The sequence below is a fragment of the Phaseolus vulgaris genome, chromosome 6 (genome assembly GCF_000499845.2).
Source record: "Phaseolus vulgaris cultivar G19833 chromosome 6, P. vulgaris v2.0, whole genome shotgun sequence".
Classification (NCBI taxonomy): Eukaryota; Viridiplantae; Streptophyta; class Magnoliopsida; order Fabales; family Fabaceae; genus Phaseolus; species Phaseolus vulgaris.
The window spans coordinates 10050560-10061400 of record NC_023754.2 but is presented as its reverse complement, the minus strand read 5'-3'; positions in this window follow the sequence as shown (position 1 = coordinate 10061400).

Below are 10841 nucleotides of genomic sequence, written 5' to 3'. Positions count from 1 at the left end.
GATTAGGCACAAAAAATAAAGGACTAAACTCACAATATGATTCATCGAGGGAGGTTCTAAAATCTAAATATGATTCATTGAGGTTGCTAAACTCACAATATAGGAGGAAGTTAAATCTGGGTGGTGGGTGGACCTGTCCAAGGTCTGAGTTAGGGAAGCAAGAAAAATGGTTTGACAGGGGTAGAGAGAGAACCAAATTTTGGGCGGACTATTGGAACGGTGAAAAATCACTAATGGAGATGTACCCTAGGTTGTACATGATTTTTTAGGATAAGAATAAAATGGTAAATAAAACAGGAGAGTGGGTAGATGATATATGGGTTTGGGATCTTAAATGGAGAAGAGTTAGATGGAGTTGGAAGGAATTAGAAGAGGTACAACTACACAAATTGGTGGAAAGTAAAATACCTCATCTAGAGGCTCTGGACACGTGGATATGGAAGGATGAGCAGAAAGGCTCTTTTTCAGAACTTATCTAATACTCTTAAATAACTTTGAAGGGGAAAATTTTGGGGTATTTAAGTCACTTTGGAAATTAAATTGTGCTCCAAGTGCTCTACATCTTGGTTAGAGAATTTTCTTGAACAAACTCCCAACAAAATTGAGTCTATTAAGTAAGGGAGTCGATGTTACAAATGTTAGGTGTGTGTTCTATAACGAAAAAGATGAAACAACCAAGCATATTTTCCTAAACTGCAAATTTACATGTTCTGTGAGGAAGATGTGTGATAGGTGGGTGAATTTTACCTCTATAAATCACAACCAAATCATAGAAAGCTACCAACACTTTTACCTTATATGTCAAAATGCAAAGCAAAATGAGGCATGGAAGGGGGTTTGGTTAGTAATAGGGTGGGAAATTTGGAAACATAAGAATAATATTATCTTTAGGCAAGAGAAGGTAGATATGGATGAAGTTTGATGTTTATCTCAATTAAGAGTGTGGTTGTGGATTAAACACAAGATGAGAAATGTGAACTTCTCCTTCCTTGACTGGTGCATATGTCGTATTAGTTGTCTTAAATCCATTTGATTATTATGAATTTATTATCCTGTGGTAATGCTTGGTTATGTTTGTTGAATCAAGTGTGATCAAAAGCTTTGAAGAATCCAAATCCTATCGTTTGATGGAAGGCTGAAGTTGCTTGAAGTTGCTGTTGTGTTTTAGAGTAGGATCTGGGTAGTTTATCTTTGTAATCCATTCTTTGTTGAATCTAAAGCTTAAGTGTTTTCAAATCTTTTAAGTTTAAAGTGTTTTTCAAACTAACTGAAAAACAACCTGTTGTTTTGTCAAAACAACCGATTGTTTTACACTTAGGTGTTTTTGAAAAGGTTGAAAACTGTTTTTGTTGGTTGACTTGCTGTCAAACCAAAACAACCAATTGATTCTCACTTTCAATCGATTGTTTGTTTGAAAATCCTAACAGAAACTGTTTTGTTAGTTAAGTGAGCTTTAAATGATTTTATAACTGAATACGCTCCTGCTTTAAATGCTTTGACCATTCTTTGAATGCTATAAATAGTTTGTTTAAGTTTTATAACAAATAAGAAGATAGAAAAACAAATTTGAGTTTTTCACAGATTGCTTTTCAAATATTTGAGTTTTCACCTTTGAGCTTTGGTTTATCAAGAGAGAGTGGAATAGGATTACATCTGTATTGATTACAGTTCATTCTATAACAAGTGTAATTCGTTCTGAATAGTTTGTACATTTTGGTGTTGTAAAGCCAAGAAGGGTTGTGTGCTCTTGAGGTTGTCAAGATCAACATTCTTGGTGTGTGTGCTGAGCCAAAGGAAGTGTGTTTCTTGAGGGGATCAAGGTCACTTCTTTGGCGGTGTGTGTATGTAATCTGGTTTTGATTATTTAGTGGATTCCCCAGTGGTTTCTGGGAAACTGGATGTAGCTCTTGGTTTAAGAGTGAACCGGTATAAACTGTTTGTGCATCTCTCTCTTCCTTAAACTCTTTAATTTCAGTTGTTGTGATTTTTTAACTGGTATAAACAACCGATTGTTTTTCTGGTACTGTGTTGAATTGTGTTGTGTTCTTGCCTAACTGAATTTCCAATCTGGTTTCTTGCAAAGAATTTCGTTCTAGCTTAAAAAGTTTGCGAAAACCTCTTTAAACAATTCACCCCCCCCCCTCTCATTTAAAGGCATACATTCTAACAATTGGCATCAAGAGCTTGGTACTTGAAAAATACTCAAGTTTGATCCCAAAACCTTTTTTCAATGGCTGAAAAACTACCTTTTGGAGATGGTGCTTCAATCAACAAACCACCTCTATTTTGTGGTTTGAATTATCAATTCTGGAAAGTTAGAACGAAAATCTTTGTTGAATCTCTTGACAAGGGAATTTGGGATGCAATTGAAAATGGCCCTTTTATTCCAAAATTTGAAAAAGATGGATCTTTCATTGAAAAACCTTGGTCTCAATGGACTGATTCTGAAAACAAGAAGGCCAAATTTGATTGTATTGCTAAGAACATCATAACATCTGCCTTGAATTCGGATGAATTTTTCAGGATTTCTCAATGCTCATCGGCCAAGGAGATGTGGGACACTTTGGAGGTGACTCATGAAGGAACCAATGATGTGAAGAGAGCTAGAAAGCATACTCTAATTCAGGAATATGAAATGTTTAGAATGCTTAAGGGTGAGTCAATCGCTGAAGTACAAAAGAGGTTCACCCACATCATCAACCACCTTATGAGCCTTGCGAAAACCTTTGATAAAGAAGAACTAAACATCAAGATCCTCAAGTGTCTTGATAGATCATGGCAACCTAAGGTGACAACAATTTATGAATCAAAAGATTTGGCATCCTTGACAACGGCTTCATTGCTTTGTAAGCTTAGAGAACATGAGTTAGAAATGAATAGACTCAATGTTCAAGAAAGTTAAGACAAGCATGTGAGAAGCATTGCCTTGAAAGTTGCTAAGCACAAAAGCATGCAAGAGTCAAGTGATGAAAGTGAAGAAGAAAATCTTAGTTTGCTGTCCAAGAAGTTTAGTAGATTCTTGAAAAGAAATTGCAACAAAGAAGCCAACAAAGAAAGGTATGGCAACAAGGAAACTAGTGATTTCAATTCTAACAATTATACTTGCTTTGGTTGTGGTGAACAAGGGCACATAAAAGTTGATTCCCCAAACAAAGAAATCAATGAAAAGAAATTAAGCCACAAGGAGAAAAAGGGGAAATCAAGAAGAGCATATATTGCTTGGGATGAAAATGAAGTCTCCTCATCAAGCTCCTCATCAAGTGAAGATGAAAAAAGCAAACATATGCTTGATTGCAGAAGGAGATGATGAGTCATGTAGCACAAGCAATGTAAGTTCATGTGCTTCCCTAATGGCTGAAGATTGTAGTAAATTGTTTCAAGCTTTCAAGAAACTCATGAAGAAGCTAACGGATTGGTTCTCTCAAATAACTGATTGAAAGGGCTTAACAACTGGCTTGAAAAGAGGGTTAAGACACTTGAAGAAGAGCTGGAAAAATCAAAAATTGATTTTGAAAAGCTTGAAAAACATTGCAAAAACTCTTCTCATGTGTGTGACTCTCTTGTTTGTGAAAATTGTGAAAATCTTGAAAAGAAAGTTCATTATCTTGTTAGAATTGTGGATAAGCTTTCAAAGGGAAAATTCAACTTTGAGAATGTCTTGGCATCTCAAAATTGTGTTTTTGGAAGAGTTGGATTAGGTTTTAATCCACAGAACAAGCAAGATAATTTTTCAAAGAAATTTTCAAAACTGCCAGTAAAACAACCGATTGTTAAGTCGAAACGACCGGTTGTTACATGCTTTTATTGCATGAAAAGAGGTCATTCTGTCAGATTCTGCAAAATAAGGAAATATTATGTTCCCGGAGGCTTTATGAAAAGGATTCCCAAAGGTTGTGAGGTTTCAAACAACAAAAATAAATCAAATGGACCCACATTTGTAAGGGGACCAAATCTTGCTGCTTGAATTCATTTTAATGCAGGGAAACTAGAAGTACATGAAACTCTGAGTCATCTGATCAGGTTCTTGGAAGAAAAGGATTGTGACTAATACTGAGGTAAGAGTGTGTACCAATCCAAGCCTTTTCAAAAGTAAAAAAAAAACTCCTTGATCACAAACAAATGACTCATTGAAGGGACTTCATAAAAGGATAAGACCTTCCTTATCTCTGTCTTTAATTCTTTTAATTGCTGATTCATGCTTATTTTCTTCTTGTTAAATGATCAATTACATCTATCTTAAACCTTTCTCTACTTATTCTCAAAATTTCAAATTCTGTTTTATTGTTGTAGAAAAACAACCGATTGTTTATTCTCTGATAGCACTGTGAAAGAATTGAATTAATGCCTATATTCTTTTTGTCTATTGCAGATCTCAATAATGAAAGGATCTTGAGTCAATAAAGCAGTCTTGAAAGCCTGATTGTGTTTTGGAGGAAGTTACAACATGTGATAAAGGAATATATTTCATATCTTGAAATTCAAGAGCCTTTATGTCTAGTCAAAGATCACATGTGATGACCATGTGATTTTCTGCTCTTTTTTGACATTTTTTGTGCAGGTCTTGGTCCAGTCTTTTCTTCTTGAAGAATGAAACCCACTAATACCAATTGATCACTGTAGGGTTATGTTCTGTTATAAAATCTGGTACTACAGTAATCATTTACAAAAACAACCAATTGAGCCATCTCTTGCAACATCTCTTTCTCTCTTTGTGTGTGAGCCTTTGCCTATTTTTTCTGCTATCATGGAGTCCACTCCACCTACATCAAAGAGGATCAAAACAAGGGCTGTAAGGTCTGGAGGGAGGCTTGAGGGCTGGTTTTCAGGGGATAATGAGCTTATTGAGAGGTATCGCTTTGAGACAAGCACAAAAGTGATCAACAATCCAAAAGTTGTCTCTTTTGATTGGTTGAAAAGCCAAAAGCTGGACAATGTTAGAAAGCTTCTCAGGGATCAGTTGCTGAGAAGATTCTTGGAGATGAAGGGAAACATATATCCAGATTTGATTTGGGTATTCTACACAAACCTAAAGTTTGAAGGAAACAACCTTGTTTCACATGTTAAAGGTATAGACATGAAGATTACCCATAATGTATGGGCTGCTGTAACTGGATTGAAATATGTTGGTCTTAGAATCAATAAAGGTAATCTTGAAGTTGTGGAAGATTTCAACAAAGTCCAATACTACAAAAGTTGCTTGAAGAATCAACAAGCACAAGTGAGAACTTGTTCTGTTGGAGGGTTAAAGTTAGATGAAAGGGTGTTAGCTCTCATTGTCACTTGGATCCTAACTCTAAGGGGGAGCAACCATTCTGTTTTAACAGAAGAAGATCTTGTTTATATCTACTGCATCATGAAGAAGATCAAGATAAATTGGATCCATATCATCAAAGAACATATGCAAAAATCCATGAGGTTAAGTGACTACCACTATCCCTATGTTGTTTTAATCTCTAAATTCTTGCTCTATTTTGAAGTGAATCTTGAAGATGAGACCTCTGAGTTGGTTAAATCAACACAAGAAATGAACAATGGTTCACTAAGCAAGATGGGATTCACCAAGATAAATGGAAGATGGGTGAGCAAAGATGGTGATCATGGTGGTTCATCAAGTGCTGCAGTTGTTGATTTTAATGAAGAAGATCAAGCTGTTGAAATGGATATCCACAATGAAGAACAACCTGCAACTAACTTTGATGCTGGAACAAGTGCAGGACATCAAGCGAATGAGATTCCTTCTATATCTTCTTTTGAAAGATACATGGTGGATAGGCTTAATGGCTTTGCTGAAAATCAAAGAAATCTCCATGATCTTTGTGTGACCAATTTCCAAAGCATTGACAACAGATTCCCGAGCATGGACACTCGCTTTCTGACCCTGGATAAACAGATTGAAGTTGTTCAGAACCAGATATTTGAGCTGCAATATGCCAAGGATGACTGAATAAAAACAACTGGTTGAATGCTCGAAACAACCGATTGTTTTTGCTCTGTACCAGTTTAAGTGCTATTTCTTTTAAATTTTCTTTTATCTGGAACAATTTCTGTTTTATCTCTTCTTATAGTCTATTTGTGAAGACAAATAGGGGGAGATTTTATGCTGTGTTGTCTTTAATTCTGCAAACTCTATCTGTTTATGTGATTAATGTTTCTGTTGTTTGCTGCTGCTGATGCTTTATGGTGTGCTGGTTTTCCTGCTGTTTTGGTTAAACAAAACACAAGCTATATGTGTTATTCTAACCTGCTGCCGTAGATGTTGTATATTGCTTAAACTTTGTTTTGCAGGAACTGCTTCAGATTCAAACAAGTCCAACACAAGAAACCAGGGATTTGTCTTCATCAAATAGGGGGAGATTGGTGAATCTAGTGTGATCAAAAGCTTTGAAGAATCCAAATACTACCGTTTGATGGAAGGCTGAAGTTGCTGCTATGTTTTAGAGTAGGATCTGGGTTGTTTATCTTTGTAATCCACTCTTTGTTGAATCTAAAGCTTAAGTGTTTTCAAATCTTTTAAGTTTAAAGTGCTTTTCAAACTAAGTGAAAAACAACCTGTTGTTTTGTCAAAACAACCGATTGTTTTACACTTAGGTGTTTTTGAAAAGGTTGAAAAATGTTTTGGTTGGTTGACTTGTTGTCAAACCAAAACAACCAATTGATTCGCACTTTCAATCGATTGTTTGTTTGAAAATCCTAACAGAAACTGTTTTGTTAGTTAAGTGAGCTTTAAATGATTTTATAACTGAATACGCTCCTGCTTTAAATGCTTTGACCATTCTTTGAATGCTATAAATAGTTTGTTTAAGTTTTATAACAAACAAGAAGATAGAAAAACAAATTTGAGTTTTGCACAGATTTCTTTTCAAATATTTGAGTTTTCACCTTTGAGCTTTGGTTTATCAAGAGAGTGGAATAGGATTACATCTGTATTGATTTCAGTTCATTCTGTAACAAGTGTAATTCGTTCTGAATAGTTTGTACATTTTGGTGTTGTAAAGCCAAGAAGGGTTGTGTGCTCTTGAGGTTGTCAAGATCAACATTTTTGGTGTGTGTGCTAAGCCAAAGGAAGTGTGTTTCTTGAGGGGATCAAGGTCACTTCTTTGGAGGTGTGTGTATGTAATCTGGTTTTGATTACTTAGTGGATTCCCCAGTGGTTTCTGGGAAACTGGATGTAGCTCTTGGTTTAAGAGTGAACCAGTATAAACTGTTTGTGCATCTCTCTCTTCCTTAAACTCTTTAATTTCAGTTGTTGTGATTTTTTAACTGTATAAACAACCGATTGTTTCTTCGAAATAACCGATTGTTTTTCTGGTGCTATGTTGAATTGTGTTGTGTTCTTGGCTAACTGAATTTCTAATCTGGTTTCTTGCAAAGAATTTCATTCTAGCTTAAAAAGTTTTTGAAAACCTCTTTAAACAATTCACACCCCCCCCCCTCTCATTTAAAGCCATACATTCTAACAATGTCTATCTATGTTCGTTAAGGACCCAAAAATGTATGACTTAATGTTGCGCAAGGTATATATGTTATTTGGTGGAGATTTTCTATTATGATAGGAATCCAAATCTATGTTGGGGATCACAATTTCTTGGCTGTCTCAGGGTTCCCTCACCTATCTATTTTTGATCAGAGGAACTGCAGTGCGGTGGTTCCGAATAACCGAAAGGAGTAGGGGAATGGATCTTATGCTTTGGATTCTTTAATTATTATTCAGACTCATGCACAACAAATTGTTTCTCACATTTGAATTCTTCAACAACACTTGCTTAAATTTCTTTCTTATGCTCTATAACTGTAAGAATAATACAATCTAATAGTGAATAAATCTCAACGGTATGGTTTCCAACTTGTGTTGTTTGTGAACATATTAGTCATAGGTTAGAGTGTGATGACAATTTTATGGCAAGTGCATCGAGTTAAAAGTAATAAATTGTCCCTAAGGACAAATATCGAACTCACAAGGAACAATTCTAAAATCTTAAGTATAATATTCACTAAATATAAGACAATATATAAAAGTTTGTTTGAAAGGTTGTTTGTATCATGAATTTCTAAGAAATTAAATAAAATCAAAGTAAATGATTTGGGTGAGTCAATTTGGAAAATTAAGATTTGGGTTCATCCTTCCCACTCAATTGTATTTTCAATCAATAAAAACATATAACATTCCATCATGATTGACATTAATGCACATATAAAAATCATTCATATTGACTATTCTAATACAAATTATTAAGAATGTTTCCTAAACAATACAAGAAAAACAATATATTTTGTTGGCCAAAAATGGACAGAATGAACCAAACCAAGGAATAAACGTCGGATTTGCGTCGGCCAACCATCAGACGAAAAAGTCGTAGAAGGGAAGTTATATTTTCATCGGCTAGCACGAGTGACGCATATTCGTGGGCCAAGTTGACCAAAAAGGGACGCAAATGTCGTCGACTAGGCCGACGTAAAAGCAACGTAATATCGTCGACTTATGCGTGGGCCAAATCAACGCAAATGTATAAAAAACGCATATGCTTTAGTTTGGCCGACAAAGAAGATAAAAAAATTTGACATCAATTTTTGCGTCAGCCCAGCTGACACATAACTTATGAAAAAAAATTTAAAAAAACGTGCATGGGCTTGACCGACGCATAAATTATAGTGAGAAAAAAATTAAAAATTGTTTGCGTGGGCTTTGCCGACGCTTTAATGGTTTAAAAAGAAACATTTTGTTTTTTGTTCTGACCATTTTTGCCTGTAACAGCTACAGAATAACAATTCAAAATAATAAATCCCCATCATTCACACCACATTCACAATAGTAAAATCATCCAAATAGTTAAACAAAGTCAATTAGATAATTTCATCCATCCAAATCATTCAAACTGAATATTAATACGTAACATAGAATTTAGAATTAAAATAAACCTTAAAATAAAATTCTACTTTAAAAATTAATTAAAAGTACTAAAATTTTAAATGTTCGATAATACAATTACATAAAAAGAGTGCAAATGAAAATATAAAACGCATCCCATGAAGTAGAAATAGCAGTGATGTGATCTGTAAAACCCTGTAAAAAAAATACAAACAATGTGAATAACTAAATATAAATAACTAAAATATTTAGTATATAGTAAAAATGTGAATTAATCATTCATCCTCAATGTATTAGAACATAAGTCTTTAAAGAATCGACTTAAGTTAGCAAGGACACTCCATAAAAATTCTAGTAATGACCGAAAACATATTGGGAGTAAACACTCCATGAAAACGTGACAGACATGACTTTTCATGCCATGCATACTTCCCTTGTCTTCGTTTGCACACCTTGCAATGTTAGATACATAACCATTGGCCTAGCATCTTTCATTGAGAATGTGTAGTTGGCATTTGGCTTTGCTACCTTTCCATTTAGTAATTGAACCAACTCCAGGTCTCCAAGGACACACAATTCAGCAACATTCATTCTCGCCTTTTAATAATCCTTCATTTTGTTCTTAACGTCCATTAAACTGTTGAAGACATTATCAAAAAAGTTTTCTTATGTGCCTAATATCAAGGTTGTGCATTAACAAATTATCCTTCCTATATTGTACACTAGTACAAAAAGGTAAATTAACAACGATTAAAAAAAGCATATAAAAATGGTTCTGAAACCGTCGTTATTGCGGGCGTCATTATAAAGTGATGATTTTAATGATGGTTCAATAACCGTTTTTATAAACAAGTGTTATAACGACGGTTGTGTTAATCGACTTTAAGTGGGTACTAACTTACTTTTTTAAAAAAATTTAAAAGTCTTTTAAAGACAGTTCCCATGGGAACCGTCGTTGTATGTATGGCTCTTTTAAAGACCGTTCCACGTGGAACCGTCGTTATATGTAGGTTTTTTTTTTAAAAAAAAATTGTTTTAATAAACCTCAAACCTTCATAAAATATTCAATTCCAGAAAATCAAAACATTTAAAATCATAATTTAAATATGAAAAATACATACAACAAATTATAACATTCTACAAAAATTTTGCTAATATATGAAAAAGTATGTCATTCTAATGATTTATCTATCCTAAGGTGTTAGAAAAAACGATAACTGGGGAAGAAAGGCGCCAGATCGTCCGGGAAGAGGCCGAAAAGTTATTGAAAGCAACTTTCATCCGAAAAGTTCACTATACAACGTGGCTAGCCAACGTCGTAATGGTCCAAAAATCCAATGGTAAGTGGTGAATATGAATAGACTACACCAATCTCAACAAAGCGTGCCCCAAAGACTCATACCCCTTACTGACTAGTTGATGGGGTCGTTAGCTATAATATCTTAAGCTTTCTATATGCCTATTCAGGATACAATTAAATCCAGATGCATCCGAGCGACAAGGAAAAGACAAATTTCAAGACTGACTCAGACAACTTTTATTACATAGTCATGCCCTTCGGCCTCAAAAATGTCGAAGCTACCTACCAACGGCTGATGGATAACGTTTTCTACGGCATGATCAAAAGAAGTGTCAAAGTCTAAGTGGACGACATCATCGTCATGTCTGACTCGTTCGAGCAACACATTCAGAATTTGCAGGAAGTATTTCAAGCACTACGCCGCTATCAAATACGTGTCAATCCCGATAAATGTGCTTTTGGAGTAGAAGGACGGAAGTTTTTGGGCTTTATCCTCACGCATCGAGGTATAAAAGTCAATCTAGAGAAGTGTAAGGAAATCACCGAAATGCGCAGCCCCATGGTGGGCGGCAAATGTACCTGTGAGGTTAGTGAGGGGCCCAGACAGTACTTATACTTGTTGGTGAGTGGCTATGTGTCGGTAACCTTCCTTCAATCTCCTTCTTTTAATGTTAA